The 24,494-nt window shown below is 42.6% G+C and overlaps 1 protein-coding gene across 2 annotated transcripts in view; it reads right to left on the reverse strand.

Moving 5' to 3' along the window:
- Positions 1–24,494, reverse strand: part of SLCO4A1 (solute carrier organic anion transporter family member 4A1) — a 58,348-nt gene that overhangs the window by 28,140 nt on the left and 5,714 nt on the right. Inside the window, exon 2 of one of the 2 annotated variants that reach the window (XM_039354023.1) lies at positions 2,280–2,370. The exons of the other annotated variant lie outside the window; for it this stretch is intronic. The gene's annotated coding sequence lies outside the window, so the exon portion shown is untranslated. The remainder of the gene's footprint in view (positions 1–2,279; positions 2,371–24,494) is intronic. 2 annotated transcript variants of the gene reach the window in all.

Below are 24,494 nucleotides of genomic sequence, written 5' to 3' on the forward strand. Positions count from 1 at the left end.
GAGTCAAGATGGCTTTTTGACTGACAATTTTGGTCATCATCTGCTGTCCTCATATCAGCAGTGTAGTATCAAGGCCACTTAGTCATTTGGACACCAGCCATTTTCTGGGGTCTCCCAACCTCTGCAAAGGAGACCAAGAAATTGTCATTTCTTAGTTGTTGGTTGTGTTCTCCAAAAGGGTGAAAAAGAATCATATTACAGAATAACAGAGTTGGAAGGGACTTTGGAGGTCTTCTAGTCCAACCCCCTGCATAACCAGGAGATCCTATACCATTTGGAACAAATGGCTGTCCACTCTCTTTTTGAAAACCTCCAGTGATGGAGCACCCACAACTTCTGGAGCCTAGTCGTTCCACTGATGATGATGATGATGATGATGATGATGATGATGATGCGATGATTAATACCTTGACGTGGTTGTGGGGTTTGTGTACTCTGAGGAAGATGAGAGCTATGCCAGAGGTTCAACCATACTGGACAGGTCTCATCAGAGGAGTCAGACAAAGAGTGTCTCTCCCATAAAAAATATGGTGAGACGTAAATTTCAGAATGCCATACTGGCTCGGATGTCGCCCGGGTTAACAAGGTCCGCGCTAGATATTGGAGTTCCTGGATATCTGGTGAAAAATGGGTTACAGGACTCAGGACTGTTGGCTGAGCAACCAGGGCCAGCAGCTGCAGAACTACTGGAAGAAAAGGTGTTTACCCGTCGCAGATACACAGTGATTAAAACAAAGAAATAATGATCTGTTACTAGAGATCAACTCCAACAAGAAGAGGATATCTAAAGCGAATGCACCAGTTCTGGAAAGAACAACATCCAGAATCAGAAATAACAGACAGGTTCACTATTGGCCAGTTGCAGAGGGCAGCCTTGCTGGGAACTGCTTCCATCCTGCGACGATATCTGTAGTACCATCAGACATCCACATCTGCCTATCCCGGGTCCTGGATAAGGACTCGATGGATGGACAGAGTGCTAGGTCCAGTATGAGCATCTGGCTGACTGTGCGATGATCGATAACAATAATAATAGTAAAGTTGGAAGGGACCTTGGAGGTCATCTACTCCAACCCCCTGCTCAGGCAGGAAACCCTATACCATTTCGGACAAATGGCTTTTCAGTTTCTTATTAAAAACTTCCAGTGTTGGAGCATTTACTGCTTCTGGAGGCAGGTTGTTCCACTGATTAATTGTTCTCACTGTCAGGAAGTTTCTCCTTAGTTCTAGGTTGCTTCTTGTCCTGCCTTCAGGCGCTTTGGAAAATAGCTTGATTCCCTCTTCTTTGTGGCAGCCCCTGAGATATTGGAATATTGGAATACTGCTATCATGTCCCCCTTTGTCCTTCTCTTCGTTAAACTAGACATACCCAATTCCAGCAACCATTCCTTATATGTTTTAGCCTCCAGTCCCCTAATCATCTTTGTTGTTCTCACTGTCAGGAAATTTCTCCTTAGTTCTAGGTTGCTTCTCTTCTTAATTAGTTTCCATCCATTGCTTCTTGTCCTACCCTCAGGTGCTTTGATAACAGGTCAACCCTCTTCTCTCTGTGACAGCCCCACAAATATTGATAGACTGCTATCATGTCACACACACACACCCCAAAGTAGAAAAGAAACAATTATGGGGTGTTTAGAAAAGCCCTACTCTCCTAAATCTACTCTGGAATTTTTCTGTCTTTCAACCTTTGGGTTGATGCAGGCTTAATCAGCACCACACTGCTCTAGGGACTTCGAAGCTAAAATTAAGTCCACCGACATACTAACCCAGTTCATGATCTGGTGAAGGATTTTGTTTGAATAGGGTCATCCAGAAACAATTGCCCCACCCTAAGGAACTAATCATCTTGGTCCATTAGGATATTGAGAGGAGAACCCTGATGAATTTTCGTGATTCGTGTGGCAACAGAGGATCCCCAGTTTGCTGTGTTTGATCCTAGATATTCCCTAAAAGCCTTTTCCCAAATGGATACTGAAGTGTGTTGCAAATGCTGGCAGAGATTTTATATTTTCCAAGATTTTGGGGGGGCAAGCATGAGGGCACCATGGCCTCCTGTGGAACGGCCTGCAATTGATATCCTTCCAGAGTCAGCTGGTCAATTGGCATTTATGAGATTAGGTAACCTCACTTTATGGTTATAAATAAATGCAACTGTATATACGTACAACTGGATAATCTAGACAACTTGGACTACTTGCAACTTGAGCTGGGCTTCCTCCACGCCTGGTGGTTTTGAATTGAGTTGAGTTGGGATGGAAATTCCCAAAATCCCAGCCTACCTTCTTGCAGAAATTTCTGAGAATTGTAGTACAAAAGTGTGATTGCCATATATGGAATACTGCATTCAGTTCTGGTCACCATGTTGAGACTCTGGAAAGAGTGCAGAGAAGAGCAAATAAGATGATTAGAGGACTGGAGGCTAAAACTATACTACGAATGATTGAGGGAACTGAGTACACTTAGTCTAGCAAAGAGAAGAACAAAGGATGACATCATAGCAGTGCTTAAATATCTCAGGGGCTGCCACAAAGAAGAGGGAGTCAAGCTATTCCCCCAAGAACCTGAAGGCAGGACAAGAAACTGCCTACTACCTCATAGTTCCCTTCATCCGGTTAGATCCCACAGGCTGGGCCTCCTTCAGGTCCCGTCGGCCAAGCAGTGCCATTTGGCGGGGCCGCGGAGGAGGGCTTTCTCTGTGATGGCGCCCACGTTTTGGAACCAGCTCCCCCCGGAGATTAGGACCGCTCCCACCCTGTTGGTTTTCCGTAAGTTGCTTAAGACCTGGCTTTTCCGGCAGGCCTGGGGTTTATAAAATCTGACCCCTGGATGACTGTTCTTGTACTGGTTGTTTTGTTATGTTTTATGTGTTTTTATTGTTAGCCGCCCAGAGTCCTCCGGGAGTGGGGCGGCTTATAAATTTTAAAAATAAATAAATAAATACTAGATGGAAGCTTATTAAAGAGAGATCCAAGCTAGAATTAAGGGGAAAATTTTGTCACAGAGAACAACTGATCAGTGGAGCAGCTTGCCTCCAGACGTTGTGGGTGCTCCATCAGCAGAGGTTTTCAAGAAGAGATTGGACAGCCATTTGCCCAGAATGGTGTGATGTAATAATAATAATAATAATAATAATAATAATAATAATGATGATGATGATGATGATGATGATGATGATGAAGTTGGAAGGGACCTTGGAGGTCATCTAGTCCAACCCCCTGCTCAGGCAAGAAACCCTATACCATTTCAGACAAATGGCTGTCCAGTCTCTTCTTAAAGAGTTCCAGTGTTGGAGCATTCACCGCTTCTGGAGGCAGGTTGTTCCACTGATTAATTGTTCTAACTGTCAGGAAGTTTCTCCTTAGTTCTAGGTTGTTTCTCTCCTTGATTAGTTGCTTCTTGTCCTGCCTTCAGGTGCTTTGGAGAATAGCTTGACTTCCTCTTCTTTGTGGCAGCCCCTGAGATACTGGAACACTGCTATCATGTCACCCCTAGTCCTTCTTTTCATTAAACTAGACATACCCAATTCCAGCCACCATTACTTATATGTTTTGCCTCCAGTCCCCTAGTCATCTTTGTTGCTCTTCTCTGTCTCCTACTTGAGCAGTGGATTGGACCAGAAGATCTCCAACATCCCTTTCATCTCTGTTATTTTGTATTTTGGTATAAACATATTAGGATAGGGAAGCCCAGTTTAGATCTTAAACAGAACTGAAATTTGGGGCCAAGATAACCAATATCTGGTTTAGTGTTTCTTAGCCTTGGCAACATTAAGATATGTCGGCTTCAACTCCCAGAATTCCCCAGAATGAACAATTGAGACGATCCCAATATCCAAGTAACATATAGTCCAAGTAACATATAGTCCAATTAGAAGCGACTAATGATACAAATTTATTCATATGGAGGATCAACTATAGGGAGCCTTTCATTAATTCTCCTCTGGAACAGGACAATTCCTAGCGGAAAAGTTCTGAAGTCAAGGACATTCACAGTTGAAGCATTTTACTTTCTTCCTAAGAGGGAAAATGAAACTTGGCCAAAGAGGAAATAGAACAAATGCATTGCATGATTTATTGTATTGCTGGAAATAACGGGCTCTGAATAACGGATCTGTTTTCAGATTTAGAGAACTAAAAACATTACTTCGGGAGAATGTTCTGATTCTTCAAGTAAAGTGGTGCCTCGATACTCATCATTAATTGGTTCTAGGAGGCACAATGAGTACTAAAAATGATGAGTACCAAACAAATTTTTCCCATGAGGATAGTGAGTCACAAGGCAACTGACATCGACAAGTTCTAGCTTGTGCAATGAGTACTAAACAAACGATGAGTACAGGGACAAGATTTTTGCATCAAAATGCATTGAGTATCAAATTTGATGAGTTTCAAAGCAGTTGAGTACCAAGGTATTACTGTAATAAATTATTATCTTTTAGTATCATCTCAAAGGTGCGAAAATGGCAAATACACACAGCATGGATTTTCACAATGGCACCAAAAGAAACCTGGGGAGAAAAAATTCAAAAGTGCTACATATCTAGGGATATGGACATGCCAGTTCAAATATACTTAGACAGCATTTCATAGACTGCCCGAGGCAGCAATTAGGAGCCCTCTACTTCTAAACAAATAAGGCAAATGCCACTGGAAGAGAATATTTGTAGCTCAGTGTTGAACTGAGGGGATTCTGGGTGCTCTCTGAGCTTGGCTGTTTTCTTGCAGACGTTCCATTACCCAACTAGGTAACATCATCATAGTGCTAGCATTGTGCACTAGCACTACTCTCTAAAAGAATGCAAATGATCAGCTGTCTGCAAGGAATATAAATCCTTCCATTCCCCACCATCCAGGCAAGCCTGAAGAAGCTTCTGGGATGAGAAGTGAAATGTCTTCAAAGAAAAACAAGACAGTCCAGTTGCCTCATGAAAAAAGCACCTTTAGCAATAGCACTTAGACTTATGGTATATACCGCTTCACAGTGCTGTACAGCCCTCTATAAATGGTTTACAGAGACAGCCTCTTGCCCACAACAATCTGGGTCCTCATTTTACTGTCCTCGGAAGGATGGAAGGCTGAGTCAACCTTGAGCCGATGAGATTCAAACTGCAGAACTGCTGGCAGCCGGCAGTCAGCAGAGGTAGCCTGCAGTACTACATTCTAACCATTGCACCACCAGGGCTCTTTGGGATAACAATGATCTGGATGACTGAGAATCTCCCTAGTCCAGGGTAGGCAACCTTGGCTCTTTTACGACTTGTGGACTTCAATATCCAGAATTCATGAACCAGCCATGCTGGCTCAGGAATTCTCGGGGTTGTAGTCCACAAGTCCTAAAAGAGCCAAGGTTGCCTACCCCTGCCCTAGACAGTCAAACTCAGATAGCACCGGGGAACCCTAAAACAACTGCTTCAGGAGGAAGCACTGGGGACAGTGAGGCTCATCTTCATGAATTCTGGACTACTGTAATGTGCTCCTCATAGAGCTGCCTCTGAGGATTAAATGCTCAGCCTTAAGCATGTGTTCTGTCCCAGCCTACGTGAGTCCTTGTTATGCTCACAAGAAGAAACCCCTCTTCCAAGAAATAGGCAGGAACCACAAGAAAAAAACAACCCCTTTTATTATTCACAGACCTGAGTCAATGTCCAAGGCAAACAAACACAGTCCACAGAAACTCAATCCTCAACACAAACGGTTGCCTTCGGCAACCAGCACCTCCCACACCTTCCCTTTTATTGTGCAGCCAAGGCATGGCTTCCTAATGCCTTCTCCTTTGCCTTTGGATCCACCCCATTGCATTCCTCTGTCCTACTCGCTTCTCTTGCCTGTGCTTTCATGCTTCCTGGATTTGTCCCAACTGTTCTTCATCATTGTCCAACTCAGGCTCCCAGCACAGCTGTGTCTCAGCCTGGGCACGAGTAGAGGGGCCAGGGTCCTCATCCAACTGTAAGTCTTGGAGCTTCTCAGAACCTTCCTCTGACTCTAATGTCACTCCAAACCCCTCCTCCTCATCTGATTCCTCAGACTCAGCTGCCGGATCCACTGGCTGGCGAGGAATCACAACACTATGCTACCCTATTGTTCCAAGCCCTGCACTGGACTCTAATTTGTTTTTGGATGCAAGTCAAAGTGCAGTCTGAACCTCTAATGCTCCTTCCTGGATGGCTTGGTGTTGAAGTACCTTCAGGACTGTCTTCTCCAGCTGGAGTTAACTTGCTCACCTGCACATTCCTGCTTCTTATTCTTCAGTATTACAACATGGAGAAGACTGAAGTATGCTGCTATTGCTTTTCAGTAGCCGTGTCCTCATTGTGAAACAGCCACCTGGTTGATATCAGTCTGGCCATGCATTGGTGTCCTACCAGAAGAGATACTTTTTTCAGAAGGCCTATAGTAGGGGTGTCAAACTTCCGGCCCATGGGCCAAATGCATCATAGCGAAACCACGCCCACCCCACTGCCAGCAATGGAAAAAAAGTCATGATATGTCGTGACACATCACGTGACGTTGCAAGTTTGACACCTACAGTAATTGAGATGAATCTGAGGTATTGTCAGAGGAAAGACCAGGTTCAATTTGTCCGAAATGGTGTAGGGTTTCCTGCCTGAGCAGGGGATTGGACTAGATGACCTCCAAGGTCCCTTCCAACTTTACTATTACTATTATTATTATTATCATTCATCGCACAGTCAGCCAGATGTTCAGACTGGATTTGGCATTTTGTCTACCTATCGAGTCCTTACCCAGGACCTGGGATAGGCAGATGTGGATGTTTGATGGTATTACAGGTATCGTCGCAGGATGGAAGCAGTTCCTAATAAGGCCGCCTTTTGCAATTGACTAATAGCAAATTTGTCAATGCCAATGGTGTTCAAGTGGTGCTCCAGTTGTTTTGGGATTGCACCCAAGGAGCCTATTACTATTGGTACTACCCTTGCTTGCTTTTGCCACAGTCTTTCTATTTCTATTTGTAGGTCTTTGTATTTTGTTATCTTCTCCAGTTCTTTCTCTTCTATTCTGCTATCTCCAGGCACTGCCACGTCCACTATCCAGACTTTTTTGTCTTTCTTATCGACAATTGTTAAGTCTGGGGTGTTATGTTGCAGGTGCTTGTCTGTTTGAATTCTGAAGTCCCAGAGCAGTTTAATTTTATCATTTTCTATGACTTTCTCTATTTTATGATCCCACCAGTTTTTGCTTACAGGCAAATGATATTTTTTGCAGATCTTCCAATGCACCATTGTTGCTACTTTGTCATGCCGCTGCTTGTAGTCAGTCTGTGCAATCTTCTTGCAACAGCTTACCAGGTGGTCCACTGTTTCTTCAGCTTCTTTGCATAGGCGGCACTTACTGTCTGTTGCTGTCTTCTCAATTTTGACTTTGTATGCATTTGTCCTTAAGGCTTGGTCTTGTGCAGCCAGAATTAGTCCCTCGGTCTCTTTCTTCAATTTTCCTGCTCTTAGCCATTGCCAGGTTTTATTATTATCTGCTTTCCCAGCTATTTTTTTCATGTATTGGCCATGTAGTGCTTTGTCTTCCCATGCCTCTATTCTGTTCTTCATTTGGTCTTTCTTGTAGGCCAGTTTGGTCTCTCCAGTAGTTAGTAAGCCTTCCTGATATACTAATTTCAGTGCATCTTCATCATTGTTCTTCAGATATTCTTCCAAAGTCATTTTTTCTTCTTCAACCATCTGATGTACTTGTAGCATTCCACGCCCACCTATTTGCCTTGGTAGATAAAGTCTATCAATGTCACTGCGTGGATGAAGGGCGTGATTCATTGTCATTATTTTTCTGGTCTGCCTATCCATTGCTTTTAGTTCTGCTTGAGTCCAGTCCACTATTCCAGCTGTGTACCTAATGACTGGGATTGCCCAGGTGTTGATTGCCTTTATGGTATTTCCTCCATTGAGTTTGGATTTTAAGATCTTCTTCACTCTCTTGATGTATTCACCTCTAATCTTTTTCTTGACTTCAGTGTGCTTGATGTTATTATTATTATTATTATTATTATTATTATTATTATTATTATTATTATTATTACTATTATAATTAAACTGACTTATTACTAAAAGCCTATGTACAGGAATCCTCTCAACTCAGCATCTGCTTACTTAGATAATGGTGAAAAGCACTGGGGGAGGGGTAGGACTGAATTCACTTGTGGCTATATAAGGATTCTATTATATCCTTATATAGGATATAATATAATCTATTCTATCCTCTTCTTCATTCCACCTGAGGTTCTGCCATTCCTTCTCCACCAGGTACATTGGATGGTATTATATTTCATTTTCATATTTTTGATCTTAAAGAGATGGATTATAGGGTGACTTCATTACTGTGGGTGTGTTTTGTTGTAAGCCCACAGAGAATCGTGTATTTATGGTGATGACAAACTGAATCAATCATTCAACCAATCCATCAGTCAAAGATAGCATTTTCTCAGGATGACTTCAGCAAACATAAGTCCTGAAGTCAAAATATAACGAAATTATCCAGAAAAGCAGAGTATTCAAAAAGGTCTAGTTGTTTTACAATGTTCAATAACAGTATCTAAAAAGTTACCATTTGAAAAATATCATAGTAAACCACTTTGATCTCTTTCTTTAAGGGAAAGGGACACAGAAATGTTTTCAATATGTAAATAATGCCTTTTTAAAAATCAAAAACTCATTTGAAAACTGAATGATATATGAGAAAAGCTAACTGTGTACAGGTAGTCCTCGACTTACAACAGTTCATTTAGTGACCGTTCAAAGTTACAACAGCAATGAAAAAAGTGACTTATAACCATTTTTCACACTTATAACCATTGCAGCATCCCCATGGTCCTGTGATTTACATTTTGGATGCTTGACAACTGACTCATTTTATGACGGTTGCAGTGTCCCAGAGTCATGTCATCCCCTTTTGTGACCTTCTGACAAGTAAAGTCAATGGGGAAACCAGATTCACTTAACAAATGTGGCGAAGAAAAGTCGTAAAATGGGACAAACTCACTTAACAAATGTCTCACTTAGCAACATAAATTTTGGGCTCAGTTGTGGTCGTAATTTGAGGACTACCTGTATTAGTCCTGGAATGATGAGTAATTACTGAAAGCTTGTGAAACATGCCAACAATTTAGAATTATGGATGAGAAGAATCTCCAGAAGTACCATTGATCATAAGATTATCACAGAAATGGCAGGCTTCCATGAAAAAGTATCTCTAGAGGTGGATTACTATTCAAAATTTTCATATTCTTGGAGAACACAATAAAACTTCTCTTATACCTCATACATGTACTTTTGCCAAGTGTAAAATCATTTGACAAAGTTATTCCTAATATCCAACTATGTTTAATTTGGGAGAATTTAGATGATTTGCCACTGCTGAGAACTTCACACCTACTTCTTTGAGTCCACATTATGCTCAGTGAAGTAGGATGTCAGAAAGAAGATTACAACATCTCAAGGAATAGTTAATGTCAGAAAGAAGATTACAACATCTCAAGGAATAGTTAATAGAGAGTTTAAATTGGGTGAATCCAATTTACACTTTTATCTTTTGGCTTAGGATAATGCTCAAATTGTTCACGGGATAACATTTGAGGACAAGGATACCGCTGAGAGAAATCCTATTAAAACTGGTAATTAGGAGGGAGTGTGAAAGAAAAGTTGAGAAAGAGACAAGAAAAGCAGAAACATTGTGATCTCAATGCTGAGCGATTTCTTCCTTCAGAAGTGGGAGATAATATTCATGTTGGATAAAGTGGAACAGCAAAATCTCCTCACTTAATTCAGCTGCATAAATTGCTGTGACCTTATTCAATTCAAACAAACGAGACAGTATATACAAGGTACTCCTTAAATGACAACCATAATGGCACCTACCCATTACGGTTGTTACGTCATGATGGTTGTAAATCATCCCTTGACCGACCCAAATTTTTACGACCTTTTTTGCAGTGGTCATTAAGCGAATCACTATGGTGGTTAAGTGAAACTGTGTCTGTTAAACAACAGCAAAGCTATTGTTCACTATGGGGCCTTAGTATGGAAGTAAATGCCATTTTTCAGCAAAAAATATTGTAAATCATAGCCATGCAATCATGGGATACTATAAATAGCTGTAAATGTGAGCCAATTGCTGAACGCCCAAAATGTAGTCGCGTGACTGCAGTGTCGAAATGTAGTCACATGACCACAGGGCCCACCTTCCCCGCAGCCATTGGAATTTCAGAATCGGGTCATGATGGAGGCCAAAATTTCCATTGCTAAGTGAGAAATTTGTTAAGTGAGTTTTCCCCCTTTTTACGACCTTTCTTGCCACAGTTGTTAAGTGAATCATTGCAGTTGTTAGTAAGTTAGTAGCATGGTTGTTAAGTGGGTCTGGCTTCCCCATTGATTTTGCTTGTCAGAAGGTCACAAAAGGGGATCATGTGACCTTGGTGTCATGGTTCCGACAGATGAAACTCTTCAAAGAACTTTGAGGCATTGTTTACCTTAAAGGATCTTTATTCGAGTAGCGTAATATCGGCACTTACATAATCGAAGCCAAAAACTGAATTCCCCTCCCCTGGACACATAGTATCAAAGCACAATTCCCTCCTCCAATTTACAGTCATAAATCACATTCCCCAATTAGTTTGAAACGGGTTTCCCCTCCAGCTCTCCAGCTGCCAATTCCTTATCAGCTCTTATTTCAATAACCTTGATTCTCAGGCTAAGCTCAGTGTTGTTATGTCTAGCTGGACTCTGATTCACATCCCCGTCTCCAGCATCATCTAACTCTAAAGGCGAAAGGGAAAACAATGGCTACATTTCCATCTGTTGTCAGTGCAAAAACATCCAATGTTAGCAGCGTTGACAGCTGGGGCACAGTAGTGGTCATAAGTATGAACCAGTTGCCAAACAGGTAAAATGAGATGTGACTCACTTAATGACTGCCTTGCTTAGCAATGGAAATTCTGGTCCCAATTGGGATTGTTAATCATGGACTATCTCAATTAACAGGCAGTCCTCGACTTAGGACTTCAATTGATCCCAACATTTCTGTTGCCAAGTGAGATGCTTGTTAAGTGAGTTTTGCCCCATTTTACAATTTTGCTTGCCACAGTTGTTAAGTGAATCACTGCAGCTGTTGAGTTATTAACACGGTTGTTCAGTGGGTATGTCTAGTTTAATGAAGAGAAGGACAAGGGGGGACAGGATAACAGTCTTCCAGTATCTCAGTGGCTGCCCCAAAGAAGAGGGAGTCAAGCTATTCTCCAAAGTGCCTGAAGGCAGGATAAGAAGCAATGGATGGAAACTAACCAAGGAGAGAAGCAACTTAGAACTAAGGAGAAATTTCCTGACAGTGAGAACAATTAACCAGTGGAACAACCTGCCTCCAGAAGCGGTGAATGCTCCAACACTGGAAGTCTTTAAGAAGAGACTGGACAACCATTTGTCTGAAGTGGTGTAGGGCTTCCTGCCTGAGCAGGTGGTTGGACTAGAAGACCTCCAAGGTCCCTTTCAATTATTATTATTATTATTATTATTATTATTGCAGCTATCGAGTTAGTAACATGGTTGTCACGTGAATCTGGCATCCCCATTGATGTTGCTTGTCAGAAGATTGCAAAGAGGGATCACATGACACCCCCCCAAGGACACTGCAACCGTCATAAATATGAACAATTTGCCAAACATCCGATTTCTGATCACATGACCACGGGGATGCTGCAAGGGTCGTAAGTGTGAAAAACGGTCATTAATCCCCTTTTTCAATGCTGTTATAACTTTGAACGGTCACTAAACGTTGTAAGTTGAGGACTACCTCTCTTATCCTCCCCTAATGTCCCTCTTCCTTAACAGCAGTAAAGAGAGGATTTGCCTCTTACCTCTTGTTAAGACTGGGGTTAAGGTGTCTATAATAACCATAAAACAATTTTAAACACTAGAGCCATCGCACCACTCTAAGCCACCAATCCTCAAATTAAAAAAAAGAAAAAGAAAAAGATAAAAGCAGGTCTAAAAAGAGATTAAAGGATTTTAGGAACCCACTAAAAGCATAAGTGAAACTAATTTGTAACAGTTCTCATCCCCAGTCATGATATATTGTTAATGCCCTAGATAAGCAGAACCTCAAATGAGATTCTGGCTTTATTTTTCAAATGCTTTCCTGTTTATGCTTCGCTAGAGCATTTTGGCAACTAGTACAGTAATGGCAAAGGACTCAAAATCCATTCCTGGCTTGATTCCATAGGGAAAAAAAAAGGCAGCAGGCTCTAAATGGGGTTTTATATCTGCATCCATCAATGCAACAGTCAGTTATGGTTTTAAAGAAAAAGCTGAGCAACTTGAAAAAAGGAGGGCACCGGCTTTTGTGGGAGCAAAAATCACTTGAGTGATTTTATTTTTTGCCTGCCCTTCTCTTTCACTTTGCTTTAAGAAAGCTTTTTACACATTTGGAAATCACAGATAAAACACTGGAATTGTTTGAATCACTCTTTGGGGCAATCCTGCTGGGAATATAAAGTAAATTGAAGGTTGAAGAGTCAGCAGCAAGACTCACCTCTTAATAAATGAAATAATATTGTACCAGAAATACTTAATGGATTTTTAGTGCATCAAGACTGAACTGATGATATTTTATTGATTTGTTTGTAGATAAGAGATAGGATATGGGATGAAGAGATAAATGTTTATAAGAGTCACTAAATTTGTTTAACGTGATAATATTTCTTGCTTGCTTGCTTCCTCCCTCCCTTCTTCTCTCCTTCCTCCCTCCCTCTCTCCTTCTCTTCTTCCTCCCTCCCTCCCTTCCTCTCTCTCTTCTTCCTTCCTTCCTTCCTTCCTTCCTTCCTTCCTTCCTTCCTTCCTTCCTTCCTTCCTTCCTAACTATTCCTTCCTTCCTTCCTTCCTTCCTTCCTTCCTCCCTCCCTCCCTCCCATTTCATTTTGGTTTTGGAATTAACTGGTTATCTTTCGAGTACAGTGTCTGACGTTCAAATCACCCAATATTTTTTTTTCTCTAAAGTCATGCTAAGATTTCACAAAAAAGAAACAGATAGGATTGTTAAGTACAACAATGGGAAACATTTTTGCTACATATATTAGCAGCAGGCTGAACATTTTGCACATGATTTGTGAAGGGAAACATTTGCACAACACCCTGACCTTGTGGTTAGTGATAATCTAGGTTCATTGCTGTATTGCTCTTACTGTTTTCTGTTGCATACATGGCTTCACCTGTTGTGTGAACTGAACCCATTTGGTTATTTTATGTTTGAATGTATTGTGTAGATCCAGAAAACTGATTATTTCACCTCTTCTTTGCCTCAGGCCCCTAACCTCACAAAATGGGGAATCATAAGCCATTTTCCCCACAGTGTTTGAACTGAATAACCTTTATTGTCATTTTCCTGAATATACAATGGCACATTTTAAAATTCATCTGTATCAGATGAATCAATTCTGAATGAAGGAGATGATCTTGAAACTAAGTTGGCATCAAGATGTAAATTTATAGTTGCGTGTTTTGTGACCTTGGACAATTAGATACATTCAGACAATCACTATACTTTTAACTACAGGATTATATTTTATGTGAACAGGGCTCCTGCTTTGGACACCAGAAGATCAAAACCAGTCAGACTAAACAACACACAATGGGATGAAATAATATCCTCACCTATTGTATAACAGCCTTCTAAAAACTAATTTGAACTAAACACACTCAATGAAGGCAAATTCAAAAGTAGACTATACTAAGGACAAGAATAAGTTTGGGGGAAACTTACTCCCCAGCTTCAAGGTGCCACTGGAAAGCAAAGGGAGTGTTGGAAGAAAAGTCTTCATCATGGTTCAGTCCAAGCCAGGGATAAACAACATGGCGACTGCTTTAGAAAGAAGGTTGCAGTTTATTGAAGAGGAGAGCCAGACAGAAAGATGGTTCTGGCAGGAAAGAGAGAAAAAAAGGGATTAACACATGTAGGGAGTGGGTTTTTATACCCTCTGGAGCCTTTTGTTTGGACTTGTTTCCTGTTCCTGTTTTGAGGCTTTGTATTTCCTGTGTCATGTATTTTGACTTATGTCCCTTTGGCTTATGTGAGTTAATCCTAGTATACCCTGTCTTAGACTTTGGGTGGGGTATGTAGATTTTAGGTGTCTTTGTCTTCCTAAGCTTCTAGCTTCAGCCTTCCTGATGGTTAACATCTGCATATCTATAGAGCTGGTTTCTGCTTGGGGAAGGGAGACTTGGAGCTATTAAGAAAAACTGGGCATGCTTTTCTGCCTCTTCAAGATCCTTTGAGGAAATATATTTTCCTGCTCTTTTAATATTTCCTTCTCTGGTGGGGCTGACTTCCCACAGGAGCTTGGAAATAATTCCCTGGTCCAACAATAACAACAACAACAACAAAATAAAACATGGTCAAATGGAAGTACCATTTCTTTCCAAAATAAAGGGCAAAAAAATAAGATCATGTTACCATTATAGGCCTAAATGCCAGGAGCAGTTTATTTTCTGCCAGGAGAGATTCAGGCCATTAACAAATCAGCTCTCCGAGTTGGCAGGGCAGCTGTCCCCAAGAGCAGGCTGGGGGATAGGTTTCCTGGGAAATTGCAAATCTCTCAAAAGAGGCTTGGAGGCCATGAAACTGAGAACGTTCTTCAGATCCAGCTGAAGGGCCTTCAGTTCATGCTTCCTCTACATCAGCGGTTCTCAACCTGTGGGTCGCGACCCCATTTGGGGTCCAATGACCATTTCACGGGGGTCGCCAAACAACGCAGTCCACCATTTTTCCCCCTTTTCCTTAGCTGTGCTACTCCCTTTTATTCTATTGGCTTTTGAAAGCCAATAGAATAGACTCTCTTGAATAGAGTCTAATTCTATTGGCTTTCAAAAGCCAATAGGAATTGTCCAGGCTGTCTCTGCCCTGCTGAGCCCGCCAAAAGTCCCATTCTGCAAATGGTGCTGTAAGTTGTCTGCAGCAAAGACTGTCTGGAAGCTTCCACCCCTCCCTGCTGAGCAACTACTAAAAATGTAAGTAAAAGAGGGCCAGGGGTGGGAGGTGGGAGGCTGGCAGGTGCAGGGAGGGTTGCTGGCATGCGTGGGGCCTGGCAGGTGCCTTACCTCCCTTGGGCTGGGCCAGCTGGTGGCCTAGCTGGTGGTTGCCCTGAGCCGTCGCTGCCCCTTGCCAGCTACGCCTTGGCCGGCACCACACATGCGTGGTGCTCCCGGGCAGGGAAAGTCCTCGACTTACAACCGGTTGGGTAGTCCTCAACTTACAGCCAGTTGGGTAGTCCTCGATTTACGACCAGTTGGGGGTCGCGGCATTAAAAAGGTTGAGAACCACTGATCTAGTCAGAGCTGAAGAAGCTTCTTGGATGAGAAGCGAAATGTCCTCAAAGAAAAACAAGAAAGTCCAGTTGCCTCCTGAAAAAGCACTTTTGTGATAACCATGACCTGGAGGATCAAAAGTCTCCATAGATATTACAAGGACTATTTTTTTCTCAATTACATGTACTCAAACCACCAGAGCAAAGAGGCAGCAGATATTAGAGGTCCCCTCTCTTGGGGGGAGGCCTCTTAAGAAGGGCCTTCTCTGTGGTGACTCCCTTCTTGTGGACCATCATGCCTGCAGAAATAAGATTGGCTCCAACCCTGATACTCTTTCAAAGAGGCCTGAGGACATGGTTCTGCCAACAGGCCTAGGGACCCCCAGGGTGACATGGAGCCCATCAAGTAGCTGGTTTGATTGTTGTCACCAGTGGTGGTGGGAGTTTATTGTGATGTGTATCTGACATTTTACTTCCGTAAAGTAAATGAGTGAGTTGGGTGACAGTATCAGTTTTCTAAATAAATAAATATGGGTTGATTCAGTGGCCAGTCCCACATTTTCAGCCCAACTTACTTGGGGAGAGGTAATTAGGCTTTGTAATTAGTAATTACTTAACAATTAGACCTTGAGCTTCCACAGCAGCATTTCTCAACCTCAGCAACTTCAAAATGGGTGGACTTCCAACTCCCAGAATTTTCTCAAACACGTTGGCTGGGGAATTCTGGGAGTTGAAGTCCACCCATCTTGAGGAACACTGTTCCAGAGGAAAAACGAAATATAAATGCAAGGACCAACTATATAATGGCTTAAAGGTAGAGACTTCTTTATGTGCCTGCTCAGGCAAAGGAACTGCCAATCACCACCGCCTGTATTCTACCTTTTTTGAGATGCTGTCAGTTATTCCATGACCTTCATGAGTCAATACAAGAATGCACCAGTTTTATCTTAAAACTGGGGCATGTTCGCTGCTCCTTGTGTGTTCCTGAGGACTTGTTCTACCTCAGCTTCACGTCTGTGATGTGATGGTGACAGTGGAAAGTTTCTGAAATTCTGCAAAGGTTTGTGATTAGTCATCAAATTTGCCATTGGTGGTTGTAGAGCATCATGAAAGAGGTGATGAAAAGGTTCTGTAAATACCCATATTAACTTAATACAGGGGTCTTCAAACATGGCCCTTTTATGACTTGTGGACTTCAACTCCCAGAATTCCTCAGCCAGCGTGTCTGGCTGAGGAATTCTGGGAGTTGAAGTCCACAAGTCATAAAAGGGCCAAGTTTGAAGGCCCCTGACTTAACACCAGATTTGAGGGTGGTGAGGGAGAAGGCAGCAAGTGGCCAGGTCACATCCTTCTCCTTGTTGATCACCACATTTACACAGAATTGAGACCTCGTAGGACAGTATTTATTTATTTATTTATTCCTTTTTTATATCTCATTTCCTCTGTAATCTCTTAGGGTTAATTAACTAGGTTCCCACAACATGGTAGATTAGGTAAAAGGGGGAGTTGAGCTACTTATGGTTCAGTGTGTTGTGTGATTTGGCCTACTTTTGTGCAGGAGGGCGTACTTCAGTGGTTACAACACCTTATGTTATGGTTCCGGCTAATGAAACATTTCAAAGAACTTCCAGGCATTATTTTCCTAAAAGTCTTTTATTGTTACAAAATGTCGGCACAACTGGAGGGATGCTAGGATCTAAGTTCTCTTCCTCTGAGCAGTTAAATTATCAGCATGTTCCCAAATTAGCCGCCATATCTCACATTATCCAATTAGTGTGAAGGTCAAAGGTTTTCTTCCTCTTTCTTTCCCGGGCTTTACCCCCAATCCCCCTTCTGCTCTGTATTAACCCCATAATTACCAGACAATTCTGCATATTGTCAAAAGCAAGAATATACAATATTTGCAGCGTTGGCACCTTATATTAAGAGAGCCGCTGTGATTTGATTTGTTAATCTGAGAGTTGTGTGGTGCAGTAATTGTGACATTTTATGTTCTGCTATTGACACCAAGATCATCTTTATCCTTAGACTGACCTCAGAGATACCAACTGGCTCAAAGTCATTTTTCTGAGCTTTGCAGTTGAACTTGGACTTTTCCCAGCCATATTACATGACTTAGATAATCTTTTGGAATTGAGCAAAGAGAAAAGTGATTTTTGCTGGAAAAGAAACTAGAGTGAAGAACGTAGAAGGCAAATAGAGGATTGGCTTTTCTTCCTTTCTCAATATCTCCATGTTTTAAATGGTGCTTTACCAAAAAAAAGAGAAGGCAAAATCAACACCTCTTTACATGCAATTGTTATGTGATTATGCATCTACATCTGTATTTTGCAAACTTGGCAACTTTAAGATATGTGGACTTCAACTCCCAGAATTCCCCAGCTAGCTCTAATCTCAGCTCATACCACTAGAAGGCAGCCAAGTGTTGGGTGTCTTTTCACAAGACTTTACTGCCCTCTAGTGGTCATCTGCAGATTGCAAATCATATAATCCAAATCAGCGGCCATAACATAAACTAGACTGCGCTGCGGATGTGTTGTATATTCACATATAAAAAACAGTCTCACAAATATAGCAACTGGTATAGCTCACATTTCTGGTCCCTAAATTCATTCATTCATTCATTCATTCATTCATTCTTTTTCATTATATAGATTACCTCACAATCAAACATATGGGTGGTGAATATCAGATCAAAACCAACAGACAACCCAAATGATAAAGTCATCATCATAATAAAAAGGGTAATATCACAATAAAAGCATAATGGAGCCTAAAGATAACCAACTCAATATATACAAGCACACTCCTGGTCAAGGGAAAAATAATTAAGACTGTTGGGCTTACCCAACTTTCATGTCCCCTGTCTTGAAGGACTTATGAAACACCAACAGAATCTGAACTAAATGAAGTTGGGGTGGGGGATGATGTCGCAAAAGGCTATCTGTGCAAAGTCTGTTTGTCTCAACACATTGGAAGACCCAGATTCCAATCCCCTCTCATCCATGGGAACTGCCTGGGTGACTTTGGACCTTCTCAGCCAAGCGCCTGGAGATGGAATGAAGATGATGGACTAAAAGTCATCCCAGGTCTAGCCCCCACCCCACCCCCAACTTTAGTCACATAAGTTTCCTAGAGGATTTGGACCCTTCATCTTCTTTCATTCCTAACCTGAGAAGTTGAAAAACATCTACCAGCCCTGGCAGGCACGTAACCTTCAACAAAGCGGCTTTTAAACTTCACTGGATTGGTTTGGGTTGAAGCACCCACTGTTAAATGCAAACATACAGGCAGCCCTGGTCAAACCATATATTTCAATTGCACAGAAGTTGACACAGCCTCTCCATGGCACAAAGGCAACCACAAAGTTATTTTCAACACATGTTAGGCAGTTATCCCAAAGGTGCTTTTTTCAGGAGGCAACTGGACTTTCTTGTTTTTCTTTGAAGACTTTTCGCTTTTCGTCCAAGAAGCTTCTTCAGCTCTAACTGGATGGATTTATACTCCTTACAGCAGACATGTCAAACACAAGACCCAGGGGCCAGATGTGGCCCATGAAGTGGTTTCATGTGGCCCATGAAGCCATCCTGGAAACAGTGAGGGAACGGCCCCCGCTGCCTTGGCTCTGGCCCAGGCCAGCTGGGAGCCAATGTACAATTTTGTGGTGGCCATTTATGCTGAAATGCATTCAGTCTTAGCTCCACAAGGCCATCTGAAAACAGTGAGAAACCAGCCCCTGCTGCGTCAGCCCCACCCCCTGGGTACATGCTGGGGAGGTGTCACCCTTTGTGAGGAATGAAGAAATGCACCATCGCCTGGAAGTGGCCAGCAAATGGCCCTCTCCTACTTCACATATCTGGCTTGATGGACTGCCCCGGTCCCTCCCCCTTCTGCCAGAGATCCACTCCTGCCCAGGCCCCCACAGGCACCCTTGACACAAATGATGTAGAGCTAGCCATGTCCACCCAGTAGGCCACACCCACTCCATCCATGCCCACCCAGTAGGCCACACCTCCCCACCCCCACCCAGGGCAACCTAAATGCTTATGCGGCCCTCAATGAAATTGAGTTTGACACCCCTGCCTTACAGACAGCTGGTCATTTTCATCCTTTTAGAGAGTCCTTGAGGCACTTGGAGGTTTATCTGTGTCCTCAGAGTCATCTGAGTACTGCAAATGACTCTCTAAAAGGATGCAAATGACCAGCTGTCTGCAAGAAATGTAAATCCTTCTATTTCCCCACCATCTAATCAGAGCTCGAAGAAGCTTCTTGGATGAGAAGTGAAACATCTTCAAAGAAAAACTAGAAAGTCCAGTTGCCTCTTGAAAAAGCATCTTTGGGATAACCATGATCTGGATGACTGAGAATCTCCATAGAGGGTTAGGCAGTTGTTTACAGATTCAAAACAAGGAAACAGAGACAAGTGCAGGTGCCAACTCTTAAACGCTCATCAGGCAATGCCCCGTGAGACTTCCCAGCAGAAATAACAGCTTCCAAATGTTTCTTGTAACCTGATAATTTTTCTATTCTTGATTCTGGAAATCCCCCTTGTCTTCTTTGCAGAACTCTTCTAACTGAGAACTACTTGTAGGTAGGTCTCTTTGCATAGAGGGCAGGTTTTAGATCAGACATGTCAAACACAAGGCCCGGGGGCCAGATGCGGCCCGCGAAGTGGTTTCATGTGGCCCGCGAAGCCATCCTGGAAACAGTAAGGGAACGGCCCCCGCTGCCTTGGCCCTGGCCAATGTACAATTTTGTGGTGGCCATTTTTTCTGAAACACATTCAGTCTTAGCTCCATAAGCCCCTCCCCTGCATGGCCTGAGAGGAATAGTGAGGCTCCTCCAGTGGACCATGCCTTGGCACTTGCCCTGGTCCCACCCCCTTCTGCCAGAGACCCTCAGATCTATCCCACTCCTGCCCAGGCCCCCACAGGTACCCTTGACGCGAATGATGTAGAGCTGGTCACACCCACCCAGTAGGCCACACCCACTCTATCCACACCCACCCAGTAGGCCGCAGCCACCCTGCCCACACCCACCCAGCCCCCTGAGGGCAACCGCAATGCTGATGCGGCCCTCAATGAAATTGAGTTTAACACCCCTGGTTTAGATCTTCCCACAGGTTTAGGACATATTCAACTACTTTTCAGCTTCAATTTCTTCACTGGCTGTGAGACGTTAGTGTCATGAAAACCATGAAGGATCTCTGCTAGAAATGCCCCAGATCTGGCTAGATTGGCAAATAAGAATCCAATAAAGGAGAATATTACTAGCTCAAACTTGAAATGAGGTCCTTGCTAATCTCTAAGCTTGGTTGTTTCCTTGCAGACATTGTATTGCCCAAACTAGGGAATATCATCAGGGCTAGTGACTTGTTTAGGTAATGAAACATCTGTAAGAAAACAAGCAAGCTCAGAGAGCGCCAAGGACCCCTCCGTTAAGAATCAGAAAATCAGTACAAATCACCTGCTAAAAAAAAAAAAAAGTAGCCAATCCCGGCATAGTTATCCACAGATCCACTGCACAAGATTGTGCATCACGGCAACAATGTACGTGAGAGCGTGGTGAGAAGGAGTCTTTTTTGCTGATCCCATCACAGAAGCTATTGTCTAAAGATAAGTTTGAGAAGCCTGAAACAATTTGGAACAAAAGCCTCAAGGCTGATATGGGAAAAAAAAATGAATGAAATACTTTGGGAATAAAAAATTTGAAGGCGAAGGAGAACAGCACATCTTGCTAACTGATAAGCATGGGAAGGACTGCCTTGTCCTTCCGCCCAGAAAATTATGTGCAGACTTGAATATGTCAAGTCTTATACAGCAGGAGGAGGTTACAGAATAATAGAGTTGGAAGGGACTTTGGAGGTCTTCTAGTTCAACTCTCTGTTCAAGCAGAAGATCCTATACCAGTGGTCCCCAATCCCTGTTCTGTGGACTGGTACCGGGCCGTGGCATGCCAGCAACTGGTCTGCACAAACAAGCAAAGCCCCATCCGTGGGATGCAGGAAGCACACAAAACTTCGCACTCTCCAGTCCAGTGGTTCTCAACCTGATGGGTCGGGACCCCATTTGGGGTTGAACGACCATTTCACGGGGGTCGCCAAACAACGCAGTCCGCCATTTTTTCCCCCTTTTCCTTAGCTGTGCTACTCCCTTTTATTCTATGGGCTTTTGAAAGCCAATAGAATAGACTCTCTTGAATAGAGTCTAATTCTATTGGCTTTCAAAAGCCAATAGGAATTGTCCAGGCTGTCTCTGCCCTGCTGAGCCCGCCAAAACGGTGCTGCACCAGTTGAGTAGTCCTCGACTTACGACTGGTAGAGTAGTCCTCGACTTACGACCGGTTGGGGGGTCGCAGCATTAAAAAGGTTGAGAACCACTGCTCCAGTCCGTGGAAAAACCTTTCGCCACTGAACAGGTCTCTGGTACCCAAAAGGTTGGGGATCTCTACCCTATACTATTCCAGACAAGTGGCTGTCCAGTCTCTTCTTAAAAGCCTCCAGTGATGGAGCACCACACCTTCTGGAGACAAGCCGGTCCACTGGTTAATTGTTCTAACTGTTAGGACGTTTCTCCTTAGTTCCAGGTTGCTTCTCTCCTTGATTAGTTTCCATCCTTTGCTTCTTGTCCTGCCTTCAGGTGCCTTGGAGAATAATTTGACCCTCTCTTCTTTGTGGCAACCCCTGAGATACTAGAACAGGGGTCTTCAAACTTGGCCCTTTTATGACTTGTGGACTTCAACTCCCAGAATTCCTCAGCCAGCATGCCTGGCTGAGGAATTCTGGGAGTTGAAGTCCACAAGTCATAAAAGGGCCAAGTTTGAAGACCCCTGTACTAGAAGATTGCTATCATGTCACTCCTAGTCCTTCTTTTCACTAGACTAGACATACCCAATTCCTGCAACCATTTTTCATATGTTTTAGCCTCCAGCCCCCTAATCATCTTTGTTCTTAAATGTTTTAGGACTTAGAAGTCCAGAATCTTGGAAACTGTGATAGGGTCCCCCAGCCTTCATTTACTAGTGATTTCATTAAGGTGGAGTTTCTTTTTGAAAATTTGGCATTTTTTCTTTCAACCTTTCCATACCTTAGGTTAAGCTGCTAATTCTTAGAAAAGCCATGAAAAATTATTTGGATCCCTTGGTTGTTTTCATCTACAGTCTGCCCTTTTCTTTCTCATCTTCTTCCCCTATTCTGGAACGTATGAAACCCTAACTAGAGAGTAGGTATCAGCATGTTAGAATATCTGGCAGTTATTGGGTTAAATGCTAGGTATGTTGATGGGTCAGTGGGAGGAGTCTCAAAAGGTCATTGGGAGACTTCCTGGACACAAGCCAGGGTGGAATCCTCTTTGTCTGCAAGAAGCATGGACCATGGAAGGTCACACAATGAGTTTGAGTCATTATAAAGATGGTATGGAGGAGAGCATCATACTTTTACCTAAAGAAATGGTCTAAAGAAATGGACAAAGGATGCATTTTCCAGGAGTATCAACCACAGCGTGAATGCAAGTAATCTTTCTATTAAAATATATTTTTTGTTTATTATGAGATTGTTTCTTTTGAGTTATCTATATGACTTGATTTAAAAGAAGGCCCTATCTCTCACCCAAAGTGTTTAATGAAGTACAGGTAGTCCTCAACTTACAGTCCCAATTGAGCTCCAAATGTATGTTACTAAATGAGACAGATGTTAAGTGAATTTTGCCCCGTTTTACAACTTTTCTTGCCACAGTTGTTAAGCGAATTGCTGCAGTTGTTAATAACACAGTTATTAAGTAGATCTGGCTTCCCCATTGTCTTTGCTTGTCAGAAGGTCATAAAAGGGGATCACATGATCCCCGGACACTGCAACCATCATAAATACATGCCAGTTTGCCAAGTCTCCAAATTTTGATCATGGGGATACTGTAATGGACATAAGTGTGAAAAACGTTCATATGTCAGTGCCATTGTAACATCCATCACCAAACAAATGGTTGTAAGTTAAGGATTGCCTGGATCTTAAAACTGCCCCAAATTGAGAAAGACTGGTTAATTTATCCTCAGGGTTACTCCAGGTCAGGGGTAGGCAACCTTGGCTCTTTTATGACTCATGGACTTCAACTCCCAGAATTCCTGAGCCAGCCATGGCTCAGCTTGGAAACCTCTCCCTTTCCCCTCAGCATGGCTGGCTCAGGAATTCTGGGAGTTGAAATCCACGAGTCATAAAAGAGCCAAGGTTGCCTACCCCTGCTCCAGGTGAATCAAAAGTGAATCTCAGACTAAATTTGAAGGTTCTTCATACCATTGATAATTTGGGGGCAGGAGAAGAAGGGGGCAGATACAAAAATGTTTTAGGTGAAACAAAGTCTTTTTACATCTCTCAATCTACTCATTCCAACTTTGCAAGATAACATGGAAGGTAACTGGAGGCCTCTGAATGTATGGATAAGATAAAGTTTAAGCCACAGAGGCTGTCACTAAAAGCAAGATGAAATAATCGCCTTATCTTGCCCAAGAAAGCATGTTGGGTTGTATGGATATTATTCTGTGTATGCTATTTCCATCTTCAAATGTTAGCTTTTGAGAGGTCAATGTTCTTTCTAGTTTCATTGAATATTCTGATGCTTTTTTATTAAATAGATTTTTTTTAACTGCTTTCCTCAAGCTAGCATACTTCAGAAGCATGCAGATGACAACTCCCAATTTCCTAGTCCTGCATCTTACACATGTGATTATTCCACTCACTATTACTCACACCACAGATGCATCACATCTGAGTTACTATTTTACCAGACTTATAAACTCATCTCCTTCAAGGATCAGGGCTTTCAGTCTGAATGAGAAAATTCTGCTTGAGTCATCTCTGATTCCTACCTAACTATGAGCCACAAACAACAAGGGACCATAAAGAATTGATGTGGGTGGGGGACAGCCCACCCTCCCAAAAGGGACTTACATGATGAATCTCACGAGTTTTGTTCTAGAATAGGAGAGGTCAGTAAAACCCCACCTGATGGAGAGCTACGTGGCATTTAATGCATAGGCTTAACCTGCCCTCAAAACATCTAATTCTGCAGAAAGCCTTTGATTAAACTGAGCCATAAATAAATATCTCAGGGGTTGCCCCAGAGAAGAGGGAGTCAAGCTATTCTCCAAAGCGCCTGAAGGCAGGACAAGAAGCAACGAATGGAAACTAAGCAAGG

This window comes from Crotalus tigris, unplaced genomic scaffold (genome assembly GCF_016545835.1).
Source record: "Crotalus tigris isolate CLP2741 ecotype Arizona unplaced genomic scaffold, ASM1654583v1 scf7180000018545.510300, whole genome shotgun sequence".
Classification (NCBI taxonomy): Eukaryota; Metazoa; Chordata; class Lepidosauria; order Squamata; family Viperidae; genus Crotalus; species Crotalus tigris.